This window comes from Melospiza melodia, chromosome Z, assembly GCF_035770615.1.
Source record: "Melospiza melodia melodia isolate bMelMel2 chromosome Z, bMelMel2.pri, whole genome shotgun sequence".
Lineage (NCBI taxonomy): Eukaryota > Metazoa > Chordata > Aves > Passeriformes > Passerellidae > Melospiza > Melospiza melodia.
In genome coordinates this window covers 33,481,283-33,507,519 of record NC_086226.1, presented here as the reverse complement: position 1 = coordinate 33,507,519, position 26,237 = coordinate 33,481,283, and the positions used below count along the sequence as shown (strand labels likewise).

The 26,237-nt window shown below is 37.7% G+C and overlaps 1 long non-coding RNA gene across 2 annotated transcripts in view; it reads right to left on the bottom strand.

The window, feature by feature from the left end:
- Positions 1-26,237, bottom strand: part of LOC134432210 (uncharacterized) — a 60,845-nt gene that overhangs the window by 17,993 nt on the left and 16,615 nt on the right. For both annotated transcript variants that reach the window (XR_010031261.1, XR_010031262.1), the window contains exons 2-3: positions 23,621-23,786; positions 22,430-22,477 (exon numbers count right to left, since the gene is read on the bottom strand). This is a non-coding gene — a long non-coding RNA (uncharacterized LOC134432210). The remainder of the gene's footprint in view (positions 1-22,429; positions 22,478-23,620; positions 23,787-26,237) is intronic.

Here is a 26,237-nt window from a genome sequence, read left to right as displayed (position 1 = left end):
GAAATTTAATTACCAAGACTGTGTCTGTGCCAAGACAGATAATCACCTGTCCATGCTCAGAAGGATTTTCCCATAGAACATAAATGTATGAAAGGCTCGAGGCAGGTTTATGCAAGCTGAACCTGTAGGATCTTGTTTCCGACTTTATTTCTTTTAGGGCAATAGGATTTGCATTGTTGTTCTAGCTTCAAGATAGCATTTCAGCATTTGGAGACTTATCTTTCTATTCCAATAAACTTAATTGGGGAGTGAGAGCTGTTAAGTTCCTCATCTTCATGAAATTCTGTTCTAATGGGTGGGAAACAGCAAAACAAGCTAACCATATACGGGGCTTCGTCGAAATCTTCATGACCGGAAGCTTAAGAGAGATGATTCTCCCCTTGTCCTCTATTCTGGTAAGACCCCCACCTGGAGTGCTACCTCCAGGTCTGGAGTCCTCGGTACAAGAAGGACATAAAGTAAGTCCTGAGGAGGGCCACCAAGATGAAGAGAGGGCTAGAACACCTCTCCTGTGAAAAAAAGGGTGAGAGACAGCTTAGAAATGAGAAGGCTCCAAGGAGATTTTACGGCACACTCCAGTGCCTAAAGGGGGCCTGCAACAAAGCCAGAGAGAGACTTTTTACAAGGATGTGTAGAAATAGGACAAGGTAGTATGGACTGAAACTGAAGGAGTGTAGATTAGACTTCAGGAAGGAATTCTTTCCTCTGTGTGTGGTGAGACACTGGAACATGTTGTCCAGAGAGTTTGTGAATGCTGCCTCCTTGGAATTGTTCAATTCCAGGTTGAATGGGACTTTGAGCAACCTGGTCTAGTGTCCCTGCCCATGACAGGGTGGTTGGAAAGAGATGATCAGTAAGGTCCTTTCCAAAATAGGCCACTCTATGAGTCTATGAGTTCAGTAGGAGGGAAGTTGCATGCTCAATTGCAGCAGGGTACTGTGTACAGTTCCTACAATTTTGACTTAGATTCTCTAACTCAAATATTTGCTCCCCTTCAAACTATATTGGCCTGTTTTGTAACAGTCTCCAGATAGACTTTTAACTAGGATGCTCATGAATTAATCAAAGATGCAATCGTGTTGAATGAGGGCTTGAATGAAAAGTTGTGTGTCTTATATAGGAGTTTGCTTGTGATAATACACATAGCAAAAAGAGCTGGGTCCTCAACATATGTTCATGAATATTACATCATAATTTCACCTTCTGCTGATTTATAGCCTTCAGAATACAAGTTAATGCTATTTCTACCTGCATTTTCCAAGAGCAAAGAACATGAGCAGCAAAGAGGGATGTTTTTACTTCCTGGTTTTGATTCCATTTAATTCATCCCTTGGAGATATTCCCATTAGCTAATTTAACTGCACATACACACAGAGATCGAGCTTGTGTCAAAAGGTGATAAAACCCAAATAATTCCCAAAATAATTCCCAAAATATAATTCTGAACACTATATAACTCAATTACATTCACATCAGTTTTTCTAAAAATAGTTTTCTAAATTTTTCTTTACTCAAGACTACACCCCCTGCTTCAGGATATTGATATTTCTCAGAGACCCTTGACCAGTAATGAAAATGTATTTCTGTATAGGTTCTGGTGTGTTGTTTTGGTTTTTTTCCTTCAGCTTTCCCTAATTTGAAACACAATTAAAGGTAGTCTCTTTACTGAAACCTAAGCAAAATGACAGCTCTGAGCATTATACCCAAACTATTTCAGAAAGCAATGAGTAATTTGAGATATATTTTTTTTAATGGAAAAGCTGTCACAGTCTTGGCTTGGTCTGCTTTTAAATCTGATATTCTAACTGACACAGCAGAAATCCTCATCAGGCTTAGATACTGTCCTTAAAGAAAATTTCCTTTTGCCATCAAAGCTTTTCATTCAGAAAACTAGAGTTATTTATTCTAAGAAGTAGACTGTCCTGCCTTTAGTCTAGTGTAGACCATGCAAGACCACGAATGTGATTGCATTGTGAGACAAACTGGCATGAAATACTCTCGAAGAGAGTTTGATACAAGAAGAACATGTGTTTAGTACCTCATACCTGAAACTGCTTTATAGTAAATCTTGAAGAATAATAGAGGAAAAATATTTGCCTTGTGTTCTCCCCTCTCCTTTTTCTCTTTATTCCTCTTGCAAACTGATGGTTATGTCACAAAACTGCCTGGTAGGATCTTGATGTGCCAATTTTGGGCTAAGCTATTAGATGTCCTTTTATCATGACATAATTTATGATAACTGCTATCAGAACAAGTGTTCTTCATGGTTGAATGGTTCACAGTGGTTCAACTGGTTGGATGGGTTCTATTTGAACCTTCTCCAAACAAGAACAATTCTGAATGCACGTTTGAGCAGAAGGTGCATTTTGGACATTGTGTCCTTTCCTTTTTGTATCACCTAAGAAACAGGTCTCCGTCTTGGCATTGTTAAGCTCTTGGACTGCACTATTTATGGGAAAATTTTGTAGTATTAGAATGTCTTCTGCTTCCCAGTCTGAAAAAGTAATAAAAACCTTATTTATCAGAGAGATGAAGGTTGTATCCCTGGAGCTATTAGAAAATTTGGAGCATACACAGGATTGCTGAAGAAATTAATTGACATAAGTGTGATGTTTGACAAATGTTGGGTTTTATTTCAAAGTTCTGTACATGCTATGTCCTGTAGATGGACATCTAAGCCGTGCTGAGGGAGGACTTACCCTACACAGGGACATCCTTACCAGTACAAGAATTTTCTGGTTTAGTAACTTAATGTCCATGTGAAGAGTTTACAATAATGTCAGTAGCTTTTGGAAAAAGAGATTAACCAGCAAATTCTGCTTTCCACTCCAAGTTAATACTACAGTAGAGCTACACCACTAATTATGCACAATTAGGGCAGCTAACTTTTTCTGTAATGAGTTCTGGAAGCTATAAAAATTTGCAACTGCTTTTTTTGGGCATTAAACGTGGATGAATTAACAAGCCCAGTTGTCCTAGCAAAACTAGAGAGTGCAGACCGCTCTACTTTATTTCCATTTTGTCAAAAAGTGCGCAGTCATGCATTTTCTAACATTTAATGTTTCACCTCAGCAGATGTAATTTCCAGATATATTCATAATTTGAACCTTCATATTGAAAAACTCACCTACTGGAGATCTCAGCAGTTGTACCATCAAAGATGGGCATAATATTAGAGCTACTTGCCAGGAAGTCTGTAGGCCTGTGTTTAGTTGTTGAGGTATAAAGTCAGGTATAGGTGTGGGGCAGGGCTTACTCTGTGGTAGACCCCTATACAACTCTAAATGTGAAAAGTGGAAACAGAAGTTTACAGAAATTTTATGTTTTGTAAGAACAGATGACAATCAATGCATGCTTGAGCAGGTCTTCTCAGGCTGCTTTAGAAAGCTGGAGCAGAACAATGTTACCACAAAGAAGTTTTCTATTTTTTTAAAAAAATACAATCAATAAAAGAAGTAATCATAGCTGTTAGGTCAGTCTCAGGCATAATGATATTTTTGAAACATGTTAAAATCTAATAATGCATTTCATCATGTTTCATAAAAAGCATTTATGAATGCCATAAATGAAAAGCTTGTCACAGGTCATAACCTCTACATTGAAAACATGTGCTTATTCCTTTGCAGTGAGCACATTGGCACCCAGTAACTTCCATCTTCGGAGGAGAAGTGATTAGATACTGAAATTGACTGAAAGCAGCTCTTCAACCTGTGCACTGATAGCACAGTAGCCTCGTTGACTAAGTACCTGGAGACAGAGTTCTCTAGCCTCAGAGATGCAGGTTTCACATGGCTCACATACATGAGGCTTAAAACCCCTTAGGCTTCAAAATAACATTGCTGCATTCAAACTGCCTTTGGAGAACAGTACTTGGTTCTCATCTCTTTGGAAGGTTGCTGTGTGGCATATGTTAAAATCATGCCAGAAGCTGTCCCTCTAAAATAATTATATGGGTACATGTGTGTGAGTACTCCCACTGTAGTCATTTTTTGTGAACAGTAACAAGGTCAAAAAGACCAGGACAGTGGAAAACAGTGAGGTGGAATTCATTTGCCAACAATCAGACATATATATGAAAGAAATGTACACCACTCTTAGTTTTTGTAAGACTACAGCCCATGAAAAGAAACAGACATTTTCAATGTGTGATTCAGTTTTTCTTGTGAAAAATAGATCAGATGAGTTGTTCATTAAAATGTTAATATGCGTCACCCTCCAGTCTCTGCAAGGAAAGTCTGCTCATCTGGGGAAGGATCTCTACATTGTTGACATCAAAAGTTAGGCAAGTTTAGGGGTATGAAATTTTCAAGGGTGCTGTTAAAATATATTTCTCTTAAGGCCTGACCAACACAAGTATGTAACACCAGGAGAATTTGGTAGCTTTAGTATGCATACTAAATAAATATATAATAACAGAGTTATAATTATATGTAATAAATACCCAGTAAATTTCATAGAATGACTACAGTTTTCCTAATATAATAATGCCTTATTTTAATGGATGATTATTGTTTCCATTCTTGGTCTAGAATAAAAGACATGAGCTCTTTATATTGAGATAATTGCATATATCCTTGTCGGTTGTATTGCTTAAGCTATCTTTGCCTAGCTGAAGGATTATAATTCTACAAAGTGAAGAAGGGAACACTGATTTCCTCATACAGTTTGCACAACATTTCAGTATGTTAACTACATTTAAACATGGCATCAAAAATATTTACAATTAATAAACTTTAGAAACACTTTAAAACATTGCATCAGAAGGAAATAAAAATATTATAGCATAAACTGCTGTATAAAGGACTCTGTCACAATAATGGATGGATGGGATTCACTTCATCTTCAGAAATCTACAGCATAGTTGTCTTTGAGATCTCATAGCTCTTCTAGCAAATGAAGAAATATAAATGCATACAGAGAGTGATTCATCTCATTCTGAAAGAGATGTCTAAAATAAGCAAGACTGCATTTTACAAGTTGCTGTTTCTTTCCTCCCACTGCACAGGGAGTCCAGATGACTAGCTCTCATGTAGGTGGCTACAGTGTAGACATTTATAGTCAGGGAAACTAATCCTGTTCCACACTTCTCGAAGGGGTGGCCAAAAATGGGTGATCAAATAAGGAATAGGTTGATGCCAGAGCTATTCCACACGTGATCATGGAGTGTTTCCGAACTAATATAAATCTTTTCCTATTGTTGTTGCAAACAAAAAACCAGGTATTGAAAAAAGGTCAGGCCAGTTTTTTTCATTTAATAGTCCCCAGGGCTAAACAGAGGACAAGACTCAATTAGTTTTAAATTAAACAGTCCATTATTGTTATATATGTATATTATGTAAGAAGGGGTGTTTATGTGTCAGAGGGAATGGTTAAGTAAAGATCTGGCTTTCCCACACTGATGGGTGAGAAGAGAACTGTGTAACAGCTATTCCACTCAGCTCTCTGAGAATTAAAAAAAGCCCTATCTCCTTTTTATTTTCCCTGTCTCTTGGGGGAAAACTTATGCCAGAGCTGCTCTTCACTGCTAAAAATCTTCAGCTGAAGTAAGAGAGCATGTATTGAGAAAGGGTCTGGTGGCTCTACTCTTTCTCCACTGCTACTGAGAAATCCTGTGTGCCTTAGAGAAGGTCCCAAATTATTGCAACAACCTTAACCCAAAACTGGCTAAGAGGGAGAAAGTTTAAAGAGAGGTCAGAATTAAAGACATTTTTTAAAAGATGTATGAAAAATTGTACTTTCTTCATCAACGTCAAAACAGAGAAATGACACTGTATTTCAACTTACATTATCTTTCACTCCTATGTTCATAGGAAACTTTCTTAAATAACCACAATTTCTAACACCTACAGAACTTCATTTGGAAACAGAAATTCTAAAACATGCACAGAAGAATAAACCTGTTTAAATTCTACCTTATAGAGCACCCTGAACTGATGACATGCCTCTAGTAGAGATATACTATTTACTTACTATTTACTAATATTAATACTAATTTAGTAAAAAAATTAATTTACTAAATAGTAGAGATTTAACACTTAATATAGTTCAAGGAGTTGGAAGTTGCAGAAGTTTGTGCTGTAGGGATGGTGGTATTTAAAGATACTTCTTTCTCTTCCTCCCCATAATATGGTCCAGAGTAACCAACAGGTAGTGACGCAATGATACACATTTCTCCCCTTCCCTTCCCTTCCCTTCCCTTCCCTTCCCTTCCCTTCCCTTCCCTTCCCTTCCCTTCCCTTCCCTTCCCTTCCCTTCCCTTCCCTTCCCTTCCCTTCCCTTCCCTTCCCTTCCCTTCCCTTCCCTTCCCTTCCCTTCCCTTCCCTTCCCTTCCCTTCCCTTCCCTTCCCTTCCCTTCCCTTCCCTTCCCTTCCCTTCCCTTCCCTTCCCTTCCCTTCCCTTCCCTTCCCTTCCCTTCCCTTCCCTTCCCTTCCCTTCCCCTTTCCCCCTTTTCCCCTTTCCCCCTTTCCCCCTTTCCCCTTTCCTTTTTTTCCTTTTCCCTTTTCCTTTTCTTGCCCTCCTGCTTTCTCCCTAAGCCTCACTGAGCAAGTAAACTAATATTTGAGCTGGAGCCAGAGGCATGTGCCATGCTGTACAGTTCTGACAAACATGTTTTACTTTAGTAGAAGTATCTCGTACCCTTGGTTGGGGTAACCTGATTGATAATGTGGAAAGCTTTAGGTTCACCTGCTAGTTGCTGTAGTTTTCTTCCAAGGTATTTTTAATTTAGCACTTTGAATCATCACCATTCTAAGGGAGAAGAAGCAGATTCACTAAGTCCTGTGCAGTCAGCACATTACCAGAGTGATCTTAAAGCTGTTGCTGTGAGCAGCTTCTTTTCTTGGCTCTGCACTAAGTACAGATCTTATGAAATAATATGGAAAACTAATGTTCTATGTGGCACACATGACTAAAAATTCATTTACTAATTTGCACAGTTATTTTAACTTTCTCCTGAAAAAATTTCTTTCACATTGGACTGTGTATGCTAAATCTTGTGGGATATCTGTTAATCTAGTGTTTTTTCCACACTTTTTACATGCTTATGGTACCTTGTATGGGAATGGAATTTTAATACTTTCATGGAAAACTGAATCAGCTGAGTGGTGAGCCTTAAATAAGTAATGGCTGCATTTAAAGAAATTTTCTAATCTGTATGATAAAAATTGTGATTGGTAGCCAGCAAGATATTATTTTTGCAGCTGAGATATCCTCTGAAAATTCTCCCTTTCACTGTCAGGGCAAAGAAAGTGAACTTTGCTTCCTACTCCTGGTTGCCTGCTGTATCAACACTACATACATGGACAGCCCAATCAGTTCCAGAGAGGTGAAAGACTGAGGATCCATCCAGGAACACAGAAGCAGAATCGTTGCTGGGTCACTCACAGCAGCAGAAATGTGAAAAAAAGAGGAATTTATTTAGGGTGGCTTCGCTGATAATATTCAACTCAAAATGGGATACTGGTTTTGTACTGCTGGTAGGATCTACAGGGAGCATTTTGTGTGGGAGCATGTGAGACTATCTTGAAAGCAAGAAAGAATCTCAGATTGTTGTGGTTAACTGATGCATGTGTCCTTAGAATTAGGTCATGGCTTGTCTAAGAAGTGATTTGTGATGGACCATGAAGAATGAAGAAACTGAGTGAGCCATAAAGTGTTAAACTGCTGTCAGATAGCAAATCTAGATTACTATATATGCAGTTAAATTTGTTGTTTTACATTATGCAGATTTTGTCTGGGGTGGAGTTGATTTTCTTCCCAGTGGCTGGCACGGGGCTGTGTTTCAGATTTGTGCTGAACACAGGGCTGACAATACAGAGATGTTTTTGTTATTGCTGAGCAGGGCTCACACAGAGCCAAGGCCTTTTCTGCTTCTCCTGCTGCCGTGGTGGTCTGGGAGGGGACTGGGGGTGCCTGGGAGGCTGGGAGGAGACAGAGCCAGGACAGGTGACCCAGCTGAGCAAAGGGACATTCCAGACCCTGTGGCATCATGCTCACTACATAAAGTGGGGGAAGAAGGAGGAAGGGGGGGACATTTGGAGTGAGGAGTCTGTCTTCCCAAGTCACCATTACATGTGATAGGGTCCTTGTCTCCTGGAGATGACTGGACAACTGCCTGACCATGGCAAGCAGTGAATTCATTCCTTGTTTTGCTTTGCTTGTGCGCACAGCTTTTGGTTTCCCTATCAAATTTTATGTACTTCAAGTCACAAATTTTACAATTTCTACCCTCTCTCCCTCACCCTACTGGTAGGGGAGTGAGGGAGCAGCTGCCTGGTCTTCACTGCTGTCTGGGTTGAAATCAAAACATAATACTTTACAAAAGCTGACTTCTGAATGCTGCATTCTACGAAATGTGGGTTCCCCTTGCTTAAGCACACCCAGAGAGTTTGATAGCACCTCGATTGTGGCCCCATCTCTTCCTTCTTCTCCCTGTTTTCCTTCCTTGCTCTAAAATAGCAGTCCTGGTTTTTGTGCTTAGGGTTTCAGATAGTTGGGTAATGCACTAAGCATACTCAAGATATATTCACTTAAGAGGCAATCAGAGCCAGGGGTTTTAAGCCTTCGGAGACAATTACAGATATTTGTTTTGATCACAAAACTTCCCAATTTATCACTTCCACTAGACCTTCTTTCCCAAAATACACAGACAATTGAAGCCATTGCATTGTTCTGGTTCTTTTCCGCCAGAAGAACTTTTAAAAAATATATTAATAAAATGATAGATTGTTAAATCAGTTTGAACCCTAGTTTCATGTATCATTATAATGAGAAGAAAATGCTACCTGGTTTTATGGTCTAGTTAGATGTTAAAATTGTCTCTATTCTTATCCTTTCTGTTGTGGTTGTTGTTGGGGCTTTTTTGTTGTTTTTGTTTTGGTTGTTTTGTTTGTTTTGGTCCTACATTTGCTGCAAATTGCCTGTGATAAATTCAAGAGAGTGAGGTCTCTGAGGTTCCTATCTGTATCCAAAGTAGAGATATGTAACAGTACAAAGTTATTAACATTGCTATTATAATAATTTACAATTTTTCCTTTGGAAATGAATATTTTTAAAATATTTATTAAGTTCCTTTTTTTTTTCTTGTGACACATGTAGATGGAACTGGCCACTTGTATTACAAAATTTTTCTACTTCTCAGCTGAAACCTCTGGTAATCTTTGTCTCTATGAGCACTTTCAAGATATCAGTATCTTGCGCTGACACACGTGTTTTCCAAATGTTCTTTGTCACTTCATGTCTCTGAAATTTCTTGGAGATCCAGCTTTCCTGTATTTTCTGCTGTGTGCAGATTTGCATACCATATTACTTGCTCCTGGCATGAAACTTAAAGGGAGGATTAGTTCTGAACTTTTGCAGCAGGTCTTTAACTTTCTTCTCTGCATCTGCTCATGATGAGAGACTTAAATGTGAAAGACAAAAGGATCAGGCCTCAGGAAAAGCTGTTAAGACTTGGTTTCATTTTATGCCAACTAATTTAATTCAGGGACCAGAACAACAACTTTCATTTCTTTTCTATCCTTTCCCTCATCCATCCCCCTCAGTCTTATGGCAAACTAAACTATTCCTTAAAAAACCAAAGGATGTTGTCTGGGTTGAGGTTACTTATAAACAGAAACAACAAGGAGCTTTGAAAATCTGGAAGTTCTTGTCATGTCAGTACATAATGCCACTTATATTGTTTTTAAAAACAAAACTTGAAATATATGCATGCAGTGGTAAACTGAATCAAAACTTTTAAGCATATATTTCCTTGTTGTTCGTGTTCTCCCAGGATGTAAATCCTTCTTAACAAAATTTTCTCTGCTGGCATAATGCTGAAAAATGCCTTGTTTTGGAAGTAAATAAAGCTTCTTACATCTTCCTGAGGACATGCCAAGAGAATTGTGGCAGTTTAACCTGGAGAAGAGAAGGTTCAGGGAGACATTAGAGCACCTTCCAGTACCTAAAGCCGGCCTACCAGAAAGATGGGGAGTAACAGTGACAAAATGAAAGGTAATGTTTTTGAGTCAAAAGAGGGTAGATTCAGATTAGACATAAGGAATGTATTCTTTCATGTGAAGGTAGTGAGACACTGGAACAGCTTGCCCAGAGAGGTTGTGATTGCCTCCTCCCTGGGAATGTTGAAGGCCAGGTTGGATGTAACTGTGAGGAGCCTGGGCTAATGGAAGGTATCCTTGCCCCATTACAGTGGGCTGGGAAAAATCTGGTCTTTGAGGTCATTTCCAACCCAAACCCTTCCATGACTCTGTCTTTCTAGGTGAAAAGCTTTCAGCTCTATTAGCACTACAGAAAGCTTTAGGTTTGTTTTCAAAGTAGTGCCTTCACTTAAGCTAAAACTAGGTAATATTAGTGTAATTCTTTCTTCCTGTATTGTGTAACAGTGTGACTCTTTGTCACAACTGCTTAAACAAAGAATAAGACTGCTTTGTCTGGTGAGGGAGATTTACTGTAATATGGAAAAACAAAAACCCTGAAGAGGCAGAAACACTAAAAGAAAAAAAAATATGCACAGCAGATAAAAGTGTCTTCAGAAGGTGATGAAAAAAATATTAAATATAGTCAGAATTAGGTTCCAGTACTATGAGGTACTGTTTTTCCTACCCTTCTTTTTAACTGGCAGCCGATCACAAGTGGTGTTATTAGAAGGCAGTATTGGAGATGGTATTTTGAACATCTTCATCAGCAAGAGATAATAAATCTGGACATTGAAACAAAGGAAATGTTCTGTTGAATTTGTAGGTATAAAGAAAATTGGGAAAAATTATGTATGGGAGGGAAATGATGCTCTTTACAAAGCATATGCAGAAGATGCATTTTGAAAAACACTTCAGCAAATTCCACATAAACAACGTCCTACATGTGGGTAGAATAATTACAAGTGTCAGTATTGGCCAGGGACTGACTGTCTGGGTAGCAGCTCTGTGGAAGGGACCTGGTGGTCCTGTTACAGAAGCTGAGGGTGGATCAGCAGTCAATGTACTGTGATGCATAAGCAAGAGTGTAGACACCACGTTGGTTAAAAATATTATTTCCCTCTAAACTAGACACCCTCTGAAAGGCTCCTCTGAAATACTGCGGCTCTGATACAGCACATGCAGGCAATTGGAAAAATTCTGTTAGGTGACCAGCAGGATGGTTAGGGGGCTGCTACATGTGACATGGGAACAGGCTGAAAGAACTGGAGTTTTTTTAGCCTGGAGAAGGGAAAACACCAAGCCAGCACCATCCTGAACCAATCTTCCACAACCTGAAAGAAAGGGAAGAAGTAAGGAAGAAGTCAGAGCCTAACTCTTCTCAGAGATGCACAGCAAAAGAGCATGAGGCAACAGTCACAATTTATATCAAGGGAAAGTCTTGCTCGATATAAAGGGAAAATAGTTCTTGCCAATTAGAGAAATTAGACACTAGAATATCATCTGATCCTGCACTTAGTCCTTACTGAAGAGACCTTTGGACCAACTGATCTCCAGAGACTCATGCCAGCTTAAATTTGTTACTCAATCTGTGTTTTCCATGATTGCACAAAAGTGCTACCCTCTCTCTCATGCCACAAAGTAGAACTTGATAGTTCTCCTGGAGTGGATGTTATCAGTACGGCTTAGAACTCTGTCCTGGGAAATTCACTCCTCATTGCTAGGCTGCTTTCCTACTGTGCTCCCCTCAGCCTCCTCCTCCCTGAGATTCCTCTTGCTACTTGATCTCACTTATTTTACCCATTGAATTCTACTTTTGCCCTTTGCCTTTTGCCTCTTGTCTTATGTAATTTCCATATCTTTCTGTTTAAGTCATGCGTAGATGAACCATTTCAAAAGCAACGTGAAAGCAATTCACAGCAATGTCATCTCAATGGCAAAGAGGGATAGTTCATGTTGCCTACTGATCCAGGCCCTTCACCTGCAGAATCTATATCTCGTGTCATTGACTTGTTGCTCAGGTGAAGGCTGGTATGTACAGACTTGTGCTACCTCTAGAAATACAGTCAAACACATTTGAGTAGGGTTCAGAAACAGAGAGGTCTCTGAAGAAAGGTGTGTGCTGCTTTGTTAAACAGTCAGGAGTTTTCTATGCTCTGTTTCGGATTCAACTTTATCGTGTGCTTTTATCTCATGCATTTTTTTATCTTCCCCCACATCACTGCAAGAGGATATTAACTATGCTCATGTGTATTACCTTTCCTTCAATAAAAATACATTCTATATGCCCAGATGAATTTTTAATGAGTCAATAATTAAGGAAACTCTTCTAAAAATTGTTAAAGAAATAAAGGCCAAATTTCTTTCTGCCCTCAGTCTTTAGATTTTCACATTAAAATGAGTGATTCAGGTTTTTTATTATATTGACCTTTAAATGCTGGATTAAAAAAAATCTCTTCAGTCTTCTGACAACTGAACATAAGTATTTCAGGTTAGTGTGAGTGCGAGCTGAAATACAGAATAGCTCGCAACAACATGCTGCATTCAGAACTGCCGAAGTACATCTGCACCCACATGCCTTAACTAATTGCTGCATGACTTAGGAATCATTCCTTCTAAGGCATGTTCAGACAAAAAATGGAAATGTTTAGCCTGTGCCAGCTTTGCTAAGTACTTGTTCCACAAAAAGACTTAACTGTGCTATGTTGTAAAGTCCTTGAAAGGCCTGCTGTCTGGAGAATTCTTATACTGTGTTGCAGGAATCCTTGGTGCAGTAAATATTGTTGGTGCTAATGCATAAGAATCATTTCCAGCACTCACTTTTGGGAGTAAATTTTGTCAGACAAAATTCAGTTGTTCGGTATATAAGGAATGGAGTACCTTTAACACTATCATTACTTTAATCATATTTCTACAATGGCAGTCTATACATAGGGGTCCAGTAATGTCTTTAATGACATGGGAAATTTTTAGGAACCTGCACAGGCTTGGCAGATACAACACAGGGCAATTGGAAAACTGGTACTGTCCCTGGCTAGCCTGCTTTCCATGGGACACCTAACATGCACAGTGCCCACTTTCACACATGTAGTACAGCCCCAGAGATTGTAGAGAAAGCAGTAACAGCTTTAGAACTACTGCACAGATGATCACACAAGACACTGATTTCTTTATTTATTGGAATTTGAAAAAAGGTGACGGACTTACTTGTAAGATTGCATGTTCTGTAATGTGTGGCACCTTATAAATTTTTAAAATTTAAAAGTTTTTTTGGAGACTTACAGTGTAATTTATGTTCTTTGGGAATAGTCATGAATGTGTTTGACATTTTACCCAATGAAAGGTCTAAAATCTACTTTAAAATTGCTTTTGAATATTCCAGATTAAGGCTGCTAAGGCTGATTGTGCAGCTTTATCTCCATTGTATTTTGTTGTTGAATATAATAGGTATCAATCTGAAATATACTTTTTATGAGTATATTGCCACTTACATTTATTATTCCAGTGAATATTCATGAAAAGTATCTCAATTTCACCCATAGCTACTGGAAAGTAAGTGCAACAGAATGCAAGAGTAAAAAAAAGAAAAAAGTCAGTGATTTAGTTTAAGAACTCAAATGAATATTTGCAGGGATTATTTTTTTCTTGCTTGCATTAGTTTCTTGTCTCCTCAGTCAGTTAGATGACTTAATGGATTGTCTGTACACATGCTTTAACACTGTCCTTCTTGAAATATTGGAAAAATAAGGAAAAATCATGGTTTTGAATGTCATAAGGGTAATTCCAAAGCCAGAAAACAGCAGCTCATTTGTATATGAAAAACACACACATGCATTTCCAGCACTAAGTAGGTATAATGAAAGTATATAATGTTGTGTTAAATGATAACTTTTGAACATTGCTGGGAGCAAAGCCTTACATATTACTAACTTCTTTGTTATTTTTATTCATTGCTTTTCCTTTACTGGAGACTCACATGTACTGCTGATTCTCCAACACTGAAATTATCCCAGTAGGTTGGCCTAATTCTGCAGTGAAATTCTAGAGCTTAAGCAGTTTGTTTGATTCGTCAGGAAGAAAGGGGTAATTTGCACTTCCATGTGATGAGAAGGAATTAGTCTTTTATGTCTTAACTTTTTGTGTGCAGCCTGCAGCTGCCAACAACAATCTCCATTTCAAAACCCAGAACCAACAATGCTGGCTAAATCTGATTCAAAAACTATTGTGTTTGTATTTTAATTAACAGTTTAAAGGAATAAATGACTGCCTGCTTCTAGAAGCTGAACAGTTCCTCTCCTCAGAATGTAGCCTGTAGTATAAAACAGCAGTCGATTTAATAGGGGAGGAAGTAGCATTTGCACTAGCCAAATACTTTGTCTGTTACAACACAGCAATTACAGTTTACATCCCGTCAAGTTATGCGTCATTCAAAAATGCCAGACCACATCTCAGCCTTTGATATCTAGAAATATGCACATATATTCATAGGAAGAATATATTTATATGGTCCTTATTAGCTTAAGTAAAGAAAAAGATGAAACATGAAATAATAAAAAGGAGTTTGGGATTTTTCTGATCTTTGTTTACACTGTAAAAAAAAAGGGTGAGCCAGCTCACAAGGCACATTCTTTTTAAAAATAAAATGAGATGGAAAAATAAATAAATTCTTTTCAGAAGTGAAAATTTAATACTTTCATATCCTAAAAAAATAAGTTACTGGAAATGAAGCAGCCTTTACATTGAAATTTTAAGGGAGAATATTGCTATTACGGAAAACTTTCAACAGAAGTCAGTAAATACCAGAATGAGTTATCTGTCTTGCAGCAATGTCTGTCAAGTTCTCAATGGAGACACGTGCACTGTGTTCTCCTTCCCTAAAGCTCTCCACCTGTGGCTGGGAATGGTGTCAGCTTCTCCTGTTCTACTGGTACAACTGAGATAAGCCCCAGGAGAACAAGTAAAAGATGCCTCTCTGGATGTGTCTTATGTTGCATTCTTGTCACTCCCAGACACAGAGGTTTTGTATTCTATCTCATCATCAAGAGTCACAAGAAAACAGATGACAAAAAGGAGGGAAGAAAAACATAGTTGGGTGGAGCAAAAATCTGTTACACGTCTGTAGTCTTGTCAAATTTAGTACTTAGGATGATAGGCACCCACCATTTCTCAGTGTAACATTATTCTGTAACTTTATCTATCTGCGCCTTTCAAGCCTCAATATTTCAGTCCTGGCTCTCTACCAAGAAGAATATTATTCAGCTGCACTGATCTACTGATCTGAAGTGTAAAAGCATCTCAAATACATTATTTGACAGCAGTCCACTTACTCCGATATCAACCATTAGACACAGCTCTTGCAGTAGAGGAGGCTTTTAACTACTCCTTATGTCCTCCTTAGAATACCCATTCTAAGTTTACTATAACCTCCAAAAAGCCAAAAACCAACCTGAAGTCTTTATGAAATGATGTATAATATTTCAAAGGAAAGTGGATTTTGCATAAAGTTTCTCATTCACTAAAATATTTATTTTGTTAATTATGAAATTACACACAAGGCAATATTCAAACTAATCCATTTACCCAGAAATGGTAATGGAAAAGAATACAAACAGAATTACATCACTGCTGACTGTGGAAATGGAAACATAATTGAAAAAATATAATCTATCTGAATCACAGAAGGCAAAAGCATGGATAATGGGATTGCTCAAACAAAATGGCATTCTTGGCATAATGCCTTCTGATACCACGATTAAGACTTCACTTGAAACATAAGAAAATAGTGAACAATGGCTTCTGATATAATTCTGTAGGGCCATTAAACTTCTCTTTCATTCTTTAGACCAAATGTAGAACTTTAATTTGCTGGAAATCATGATCATAGGAAGTGATCATGATGGATGAGAGTGTTCTGATTTGGGCCAGCTCACCAACCAAAATCACAGCTGTCTTTGTCTGAATCTGGTGGGTTTCGGTACTAAGTGCACTTGGAAATAGCATAGTAAGAAAGGTAGAAATGAAGAATGTGAGAGTTGGGAGCAGAATTTATTTTTTAATTCCTTCATTCCTACAAGTTGAACTGTATTATATGGGCATTTCAGGAAAAAGGAATACACTCCACAAGTTACTAATTTCTCTGCGACTGGAGAATAACTTCAGTGAACTATCACTCCAGAGTGAGGCAAAAAGTTTCCTAAATATCTGGTGTATTAATGTTTAATAATGTTTAAATTTTCTGAACAAGGAAAATTCCAGTCAATTAGCAGTATGGCATTAACCTTTTTTATTTACACGCAGTACTTACTGCAGCCACATATTGACTCAGATACCCTTTGGCATTTAGGGTGAGCATCAAGCAAATGAAGGCCTGGATTCCTACAAGAAGTGGAAAAATAGGAGATATATATATATATATATATATATATATATATATATATATATGGCCGCCAAGACTAAAGCAACTACATAAACAGAATGCTTCAAATTATAGGTTTTTTGAAATCTCAGTAGAATGTCATAACCACCTCTAAGAAATACTAACTTCCAGAGTTTACATAATATGATATGTCATACAACAGAATTTGAAATTATTCGCACGTTTCAGACAACTGTGATACAAAAGCAAGAGTGTTGGGCTGATACAAAGGTCATAAGTATGGAGGACTTGTTCCTCAAAGACTTTTGCTTGAAGCTGGTAATTGCTGAATTTTAAGGAACTATAAAATTGACTAGTTTCTTGTTTAAACTGTGCACTGAAAAAGTGTGTGTTGTTCCAACCTCTGTAGTGTTTCCCACTCTCTGAGTTTTCTCCTGAGATATTATTTCTATTAAGACTTTTTAATATTGTTTTATTTTAATACAAAACCTCAAAAAGTCTCACTAATCAGTCTTTTTTAGGTTTGTCATAATCTCAAAGACTATACTTGGGACTTTTCTGCTAGGGACTTTGGTTAAAAGCAGCATAAGAGTATTATAAATCACTTTGAACTACACTAGCCACAGAACACACTAATGATTTCTGTTCCATTTTTGAACATTGTCTGTATTTCAATGCCGTCTCTGTGATTTTTTTTTAACCTTAAAATATCCTTCTTTTTTAAAAGAGAAAATTTTCAGGCTTTCTTTGTGGTCCCTTTTTCCAGGAATAAATATTATTCCTTTAGCATATTTTTCTAGTATTACTTTTTTATAACTTTCTACTTTTTAAGACAGTAGTAAAGATGTATTTATTCCTGCTGCTTAAGAAGTCTACCTAGGAGTTTTTCTGTGAAAAATAAAGCCAAACAAAGGAGTATTCTAGTCTTTATATTCATTGCACTTTGAAGTACTGTCATATTAGCTTATATTTTCTCCTCTGTTCTTTTGTTCGACTGAAGTTTTTTCACTTTTTCCTTTCCATGGTGTTTTGTATGCCAACAGCAGATAAAGTAATGGAAATAAACTTGATCATAATGAAAGTTATGAAAAATCTGCCAATGAAAAACTTTCACAAAAAGTGGGAGTGTTTCAAAAACTTCCAAAAACTAGGGAGGAGAGGTAAAGAATTTACCGACCAAATATTGTGATAAGATGCACTATAAAACCAATGGGAAAAGAAGTCCCTTCAAAAGAGAATGAAGGGAATTTGACAGACTGCTTGGTGTTGAGCCAGATATTTTTAACAGATACACAATACAGTATAGCAGCTAGTCAAAGAAAAAAAGATGAGTTTAAAGAAAATACAGTTTGTTCTTCTGTTCTTCTTCTTGGAACAGCTCCACTTTGTATAAAATGTTGAATATTCATTGAACCAGAGAAGAGTAGTGTGTGGAAGAACTGTACCACCCAGCAGTTAAGAGTATTCATTTGGGAAGAATGAGGTTCAAATCTCTTCTCCAAAATGCATTCAATTATTTATATAATTAGGACTCCACAGGATAAATTCAGTCACAACTTGTCAGATCTGTTTAGATGTTAGAACAGTCACTGGAGAAGCAGGGAACCAGATGTTGATAAAAGCAACCCTAAGGTATTTACAGGGGATTATTAATTTTCCAATTACTGTAAAACATGGAAAAAATTAAGTTTTGAGATAAAAGAGTAAAACAAGGGTGAACAGAAAATTTTGCATTTTGTCTCTTTGTTCTATGTTTGGACATCTGGCTTTACTATACCAATTGCCACATACAATACTGAATGACATCCAAAATCTTTTATGTGGCACTAGGAATAATTTTTGTAATTTCATAATAGAAAAGGTGTATCATCAATACAAAAGCAAATTCCAAAGAGATTTTCATTAATATCAGCTGCCTTTCAGCAATAGAAAGAAGTCCCTAGGTGTTTTTTCTCTAATTACACACAGAGTAACTACAAATATGAGGACTGTAGCAGAAAGCCTATCACGTGTCATTATTTCACAGAATCACAGAATTGCTAGGATTGAAATGGACTTTGGCAGGAGCATTGGACTAATCATGTAGTCCAATGCTCCTGCCAAAGTGGTGTCACCTAGAGCAGATGACACAGGAACAGATCCAGTTTGGTTTTGAATGTCTCCAGGGAAGGAGACTCTGTAACGTTCCTGGACAGCCTGCTCCAGTGACACGCTCAATGGAAAGAAGTTCTTCTGTATGTTGAGCTGAAACTTTTTCTGTTTTAATTAATGATCGTTGCTCCTTTTTCTGTCTCTGGATACCACTGAAAAGAGTCTGGCACCATCCTCTTGGCATCAGCCTTTGAGATAATTATACACATTAACAAGTGTCCCAGCCTGCTCTTCTCAAGACTAAACAGACCCATCCTCCTTGATCTCTCCTCATAAGAGATACTCCAGACCCCTCATCATCTTCGTGACCCTTTGCTTGACCCTCTTCAGTAGCTCCTTGTTCTTCTTAAACTTTGGAGACTAGAACTGGACACAACAGTCCAGATGTGGCCTCACCAGAGCTCAGTAGAGAGGAAGGAGACCACACTCTTCCTGAAGCACCCCAGGATCCAATTGGCTTCATCACTGTCCATTCATTTAAGCCACACATGCTTACCATACCTATAAGGATGTTATGGGGGACAGTATCGAACAGCCTCACTGAAGTCAAGGTAGACACCATGCACTGCTCTCCCATCATCAGCCCGTCTTACCCTGCTATCATAAAGGCAGTGAAATTGGTCAAGCATGATTTACCCTTAGGGATTCCATGCTGACTACTCCTAATGACTCTTTTCTTCTATGTGCTTGATGATGACCTCCAGAATGATCTGTTCTATCACCTTTCCAGGGATGGAGGTGAGGCTGACTGGTTGGTAGTGTTCTTCTTGCCCTTTTTGAAGATGGGAGTGACAGTGACCTTCCTCCAGTCCTCTTCAGTTCTCTGTGATTTTTCAAAGGTGATGGAGAGCTGCAGAGCAACATCTGCCACTTCCCTCAGTACCCATGGGTGTATTCTATCAGGGCCCATGGATTTATTGATTTTCAGTCTCCTCAGCTGATATTTCACCCAGCCCTCCACAACCAAGGGGAAATCTTCCTTTCTCCAGCCTCCCTCTCTTACCTCTAGGATCTAGGTTTCCTGAGGACTTATCTCAGCAATAAAGACTGAGGAAAAGAAAACATTCAGCAGTTCTGCCTTCTCTGTGTCTTCCCTCACCATGACATCCATCTGATTCAGCAGTGGCATCACATTTTCCACAATATTCCCTTTGCTGCTGATGTACCTTTAGAACCCATTCTAGTCCTTGGTATCCCTTGCCAGGCTCAATTCCAAATGTGCCTTGGCCTTTCTCCTTGCATCCTTATGTCCTCTGAAGATGTTTCTAGAGTTCTCCCATGAAGCGTGTCCCTTTTTTCCCATCCCATAGATTTATTTCTTCTGTTTCAGATTTGCATGCTCATCTGTGCAAGTCTCCTGCCCTCTCCGTATGATGTCTTGCTCACTGTCCTGACCTTGGAGGAGGAGAGGCTTGAATAGCTCTCCTAGACTCCCTTATCTTCCAGGGTCCTAAATGATGGAATTCTTCTAGATAGGTCTTTGAAGAGGTTGAAGCTGTCTCAAGTTCAGGGTTCTAGCCCTGCTTGGTGCTTTGCTTTCTCCATGCAGGGTCCCAAGTTCCACTGTCTCATGGTCTCTGCAGCCAAGGCTGCCCCCAGTTCATATCTTCAATCAGTTCCTCCTGGTTTGGTAACTCCTGTTAGTACAAGGTCCAGAAGAACAGCTTTCCTCGTTGGCTCTTCCAACTCTTGTATCAGGAAGTTATCGTCAGTGATCTGAAGAATTTGCTTTCAGTATTCCCATTTCTAATATATTTGTGGAACTTTTTATTTTTATTTGTAATATGTCCTTAGAGTTGAAAGTTTGATTATCTGCATTTTGCATTTTTATGCAAATGCGTATTTTGGCTCTGATGGCTACCTTCCAATTTTAAGTTCTTTTCAATTTTAAAATAATACAAAATTACCTGGTAATTATCTTATGGACCTAAGTACAGGCTTAAGACACTCTCAGTACATATCCTATCTTTTTTTATTTGAGGAGATTTTTGTCACATTTTGCTGCTATATATATTCCTAGATTACAGCTAGTGCTCCTTGAATCCAAACTGTCAAGAGATACTGTCTACCAATTTCCAGAGTTTATTTACTGAAATCTCCTTTTCTGTAGGACACTATTTCTCTTCCCTTACCATTCCTTACAATGACACTTAATTTCTCATTAAATTCATTAGTTATCTTCCACCTTCAGATATTACTGAACTGTTGTTTATCTTTTAGTACTTTCCCTTAATTTCATCCAATTATTTCTTAGGAAGTTTGTCTAAGAAGGTATTTGAGTTGCTGGTAGTTTGATTAATGTATCACCAGACTTCTTCTGTGTCTCCCACAGGTAACTAGAGCTAGAACCCTTTTTATGACATTGTACTTCTTTCTGCACACTTTTCCTTACACTTTGACCTGTTCTTGATGCTCAGAATAAGTATTTATGCTGAAATGATATTCTTGAATTTCCACATCTGATCTTAATGAATAATTTGTACTATGATACCACCGCTTCTATCAGAGTTCATTCTACCATATTTCCTTGATGTCAGTCTGTCCTAGCTTTGGCTGCATGCTCAGTTTATCCTTGCTTCTCTTTATTTCTTTACTCTTGCCATCAGAATATGATCCAGTAAGTCTTATTATTTTCTCCCATATGGTCTTCTAGCTGCTTTGTATTCTCCTGTATGAGAGAAATCTCTCACTAGGCTATTACCATATTTTTATTTCTAGTCATATTTTATTACCTGTCTCTTTCAAATTTTAAACTTGTCCTTTTTTAGGACTGAGAATCTGCATGTGGAAATATCTCTCCCTTTGCTAGTTTTTCATTTCTTGGATCTTCTTTGTAGAGTAGGATAAAGCTTTACAATTGACTCTGATGCAAAACATTGCTTATTTTAAAACTATATTTGTACCTGGTTGACTTTTTCTCATGTTTTTATTTCTAGCTTTATTACTGCAGCCAAGCCACTAGCACTCTGGAGTCACCCTGAGCTGCTGTTGGTCACATCTAGCATATCCTTAGCGCTCACATTGAAAGCACAGCTAACAGTAAGAGAGCTGGATTGATTAGTGCAACACTACCTGCTCTCCAAGAGGCAAAATCAGCAGGCAGATTACTGTACCAAGGCACTTCTAACCCTTTCACCCTTTGTTTCTTTTGGGATTGTGGCTGTAGCTTCACAGCTGCAGCTGCACGTCATTTCTCCACATTGATTGTCATGGTTTACTATTGGTTTTTACAATGACAATAAATAGCTCTTGAATCCAATAACAGTAGGACTTGGATAGGAAGTGATCATTGCTTGCTGACTAGGATGATTGGAATAATTTTAGCATTTCATTAATTCACACTTGCCTTTTCTTAATTTGGTATAAGTCTTGTAGTACAATAAAAGTGGAAATAAGTCTATTCTCAAAAAGTCCTCTTTATTACACAATAAAAAAAGTTTAGAAGTTATTGCGTGGATTTTTACTGAACGTAACTATTTTTATTCTAAAAACTGTACACTGCTTTAGCAATATATAACTTTTTTCACTTTTTTCCAATATGTATCTCCCAGACTTTCCTTTTCTTCAGTGAATCAAGATGTGTATTTCCAGTATATGTAGTAGAGAAACTGAATTTCTTTTTAAGATACTTTGCTAACATTATATACAGCATGAAGTGGTATTTTTTGAGGTTTGGTCAAATATTTTACCAAATAGAACATGTTTATTCTTTAAATATTCATTTTCTGGAAAGACTGTTGTGCCTGAGGAAGTCATAAACTAGAGTACAAATGAGTTTTATTGGTCTCCACAGTTTTCAATATGAGATTTTTTCAGAAGATTTTAGATGTTTTAAAGATTTGAGATTCACAAAAGGCCATGGAGGAACGACAAACCTATTCCCACATAGCAGTGCAGGAAAAGTAACACGTATGCCTTATGTAAAGGTATTATGTATTAATCTACCTGAGGTAGCGCTGAAATACTTGAGAAAAAAGGTCTGACTCACCGGAGCTGGATGATTTAGTCAAGCACAGGGAGGAAATATAGCCTATACCTGTTTAAGAGAAAAGATGATGTTGAAAATCAATAGCTTTGAAAAACACAGGCAAATAATGAGGGACAGCAAGCAAAACAGAATTTTTAAGGTTTGGGCAAGGTGTCTAAAGTTTCAGTCCTTTTTTACCTAGTGATGATGTTGCTGTTGTTGTTGTTGTTTGTTGTTTTGAGGGGTTGTTTTTTTCTGGTTTTGGTTCTACAAGGCAATATATTAATTTCTACCTTCAAATGCAGAATTTTGTGGAGAACTGACACTATCCTGTATTAGTGATTTATAGATACAGCTTTACTTTATCAGACTGTGTGTATAAATGCATTTTTATGTGACAGTAAAGAGCAGTAAAAACCTGTCATTGAGTGTCATTATGCAGGTAGAAACGGAAGCAGTTAATGAATGAGATCTCCTATTAATGTCATCTCAATTCAAAACCAAGACAAGGAAAAATTATTCTTGGATGGATTGAAAATAGTTAAGGAAAACTAAAAGAATGAAAATTAGTTATCTGGTGATGTTTTTTAACCAATATGGCTGACTATTTTGATCTGAAAAATTAGCACACCTAAATCAGATTACCTTACATATATAAATTACCAATGTTTCCAAATATGCCCTTGTCCAAATGCTTTTACCATGCCTAGTCCTGACTTTATTATTGAAATATCCTTTCCTGCCCTATTGTTTCAGTTCTCATTGTTTATTTTTAGCTACATTTATCTATTTTTAGCTTTTGCTTATTTGTAGTCACCTCGGCAATAATGTACATTGACTAAATTTATGCCTGTAACTGAGATCTCATGTTACCACAAAGGTATTTAATTGAGAGTACTAACATTGAAAAATGGATGTGTTGACACTTAGGTATCCACCCAGGCCCATTATCTTCTGTTCTTCCTAAGGTGTGGGAGCTTAGTTGAGGTGATGGTGAGCATAACAGCTGTCACCCTGACGGATTTGCAGGCAGAGTGATCTTAGCAATCCAATGCTGCGAGCAGAAGTTCTACTTCTCCAAAATTTACATTTGGAAGCAATGTGCCAGTTGTGTTATGAGGAGCTGGATAAGCCTCACCAGCAGCAAATCTACTTAAGGCAACTAAACCCCCAGCAAACCAGAACTGCATCCAGGTCTTCCTGCCTTCTTACCATGAGTGAAGTGGACTGCACAAATCACAGTGGACTTGAATTGTGGTTCTATTCTTTAACTTCTCTCCCAAAGGGATTTTGCACAGGCAGTGCAGAGTCTGGATGACTCCTGTCACCACAGAAATGAATACCAAAAGGAGCCTGCCATTCTTCTCTGCAGCATGTACTTAAAAGAATGAGAAAAGCAATAAAAGTAGGTATTAACACTAATTATATCTGAGAACCTGTAAAGCAAGATATTCTGCACATGGAGATGTCAAGATGAAAAACTTGTTTGCCCAAGATAAATTTGTTTTCCTGGTGCCTCTTGTTTCTTTTAGGCTGTGTTACCCCTCTCAAAAATGAGGGAGGAACTAAGAACTCTAAAAACAAAGATATTATGCAGAAAAAATGTCCACTTTTCTTTGTACTTAGTTTTAAGTTTTCTATTCCCAAACAGAAATTCTAAGCATACAGTACCTCAATGACAATAGGGAGAGACTGATGTACTGTTGCACAGATAAAAAAATATGTCTAGGAGGCAAATAATTCAAGGCTTAATTGTTAGCTGTCTTGCATTATGGAGTGTGATAATGATGACACGTTTTGCAAAACTCTTGCCTATGTGTATTAAATTTCTGCTTTGTATCCTCGAGGATATTGTCCACAGCTGGAATAGAAAAGTAGTCACTTGTTGTTTAGTGCAAGTGTGGGCACATTCATATGGTGCTCAGGTCTGCACTGATTGTTCAGAAACTGTAATGGAGGTACAGACATAGAACAACACAATACCTGTGGTAAATATTTTGGTCCTATATTCCTTTACTAACCCAGTAAAAAGGCACTCATAAATGTTAAATTTTCCAACTTAGACAGGGTCTGATGCTATCTGGCATGTACCAGCTATACAGTGAAAAAGAATGTCCATGTCTACCATGCATCTGATGGGACTTGTCACTCCAATTAGAACCAGTTAAACTCTTCTGTACAATGGGCTTTTAAATTTAAGCTCATTTAGAATCACCAACTACAGGGTTTCACTCTAGAAAACCTCTTCGTGTAAGCTTTCTTAGTGTGGATAATTAAATATAGTTTTCTACTTGGTTTTACTTTTTTATGGAGTAGGATGCAGGATATTGACTGAAATGCATAGAAATACTTTTTTTCTAACATCTGTATTTTTGCATAGGAAATTCATTTTGTGGACTAATTAGTTAGAATTTAGTAGTACATTTTAACAGAAAATGCTTTTTAAAACACTTTCAATTAGAGACCTGCTCACTCTGAAGTTTAAACATGTCTGTGGTGGAAAATATCAGTTTGGATGACTCACTCTTTTCCCTTCCAATAGTGAATAAAATATATAGCATTAAAGTACTTGAATTGCCTTAGGGTTTAAGTCTTCTGCTTACTGAAATTTTCCAAATTAAAGTGTAGTGTAATCTATCTTATTTTATGGCATTATAGTGCACTGGATTTCTAGTTATTCCAGTGAGTACACAAGTCTTGAGAGATAGAAATAATGTTGGTTTGACATCAGAGCATTTTATTTATCTACATGTAAATCTCACTGGATTTGTGAATTTGTTTATATGGATATCTCCTGCCAGTAAAGTCAAAGCAGAGAAGACTGGATATCCTGAGCCTCAGGCTATGAAATCAATCTTCCTTCTTTATTTTACTACCACTGCCTAATCTACATTGCAAGTTAGATAGAAGATAGAGTAAGATATTAGAAAGACAATATTGTATTTCAAAAGTGAGCATCCATTTCAAGATTTCTATGAAATTCTGTTCTGGTGTGTTTCTCATGCAGCTCTATTGACTGTTGAATCTGAATAGTAATGAAAGCACAGTAGTTGGGTATTTGACCATAAGTAGTAGTCCTGGAAGGATATTCCTGGAATTGAAGTTAGCCATCGAATGGACTCTTTGGCCAGAAAGACAAACCTCACATTTACATGGATGACAGATGACAAACCACCTACTTCCCAAATTCCTCAACCAATTGAAGGTATCATGCAAGACTGCTGTGCAAAATTGCTGCCATGCATTTGTGTATCCAGTGCACATCTGCTTGGCTACCACTGAGAAACAGCCTGACCTCAAAAATGCAGAGTACAAACATCCAGCTGTTAACTGTAGATGTGTGCTTTATGTGCCTGGGTAGAAGTCATGTCTGTGGTTCTGTGTGCTCTTTTAATAAAGTTCCTCTGTGAAAGCAGAGGTAAGGGGATTTCCTTCCTCCTAAAAACGTTGATGATGAATGCTGATATATCATCAGTGTCAACAACAGCTTATCCTGACGGATCAGGAGAAATTTTTTATTTAATTTTGCTTTGATTTTCACTTTGCATCTGATGCCAAGATCTTTTAAACCTCGAATAAAACTACCTGCAGCCTCTCAGCAAACATATCCTTTGCTTTGGTTTGTCTGAAACAGTAATCTAATGTGGATGGGGAATGTGCAAGTTCATTTCAACATGTCTGTTTTAAAGAAAAAGTCCACAGCTGTTGTGGATCTACTTCACATTATGATTCTCTTTTTTTATCAAAGGTGATAGGAGCTCTGACCCAAAAGTGTCAGATTTGGCTCTAGATTGTTAATGTTACTGGCATCAGGCTGCTTGATTAGTCC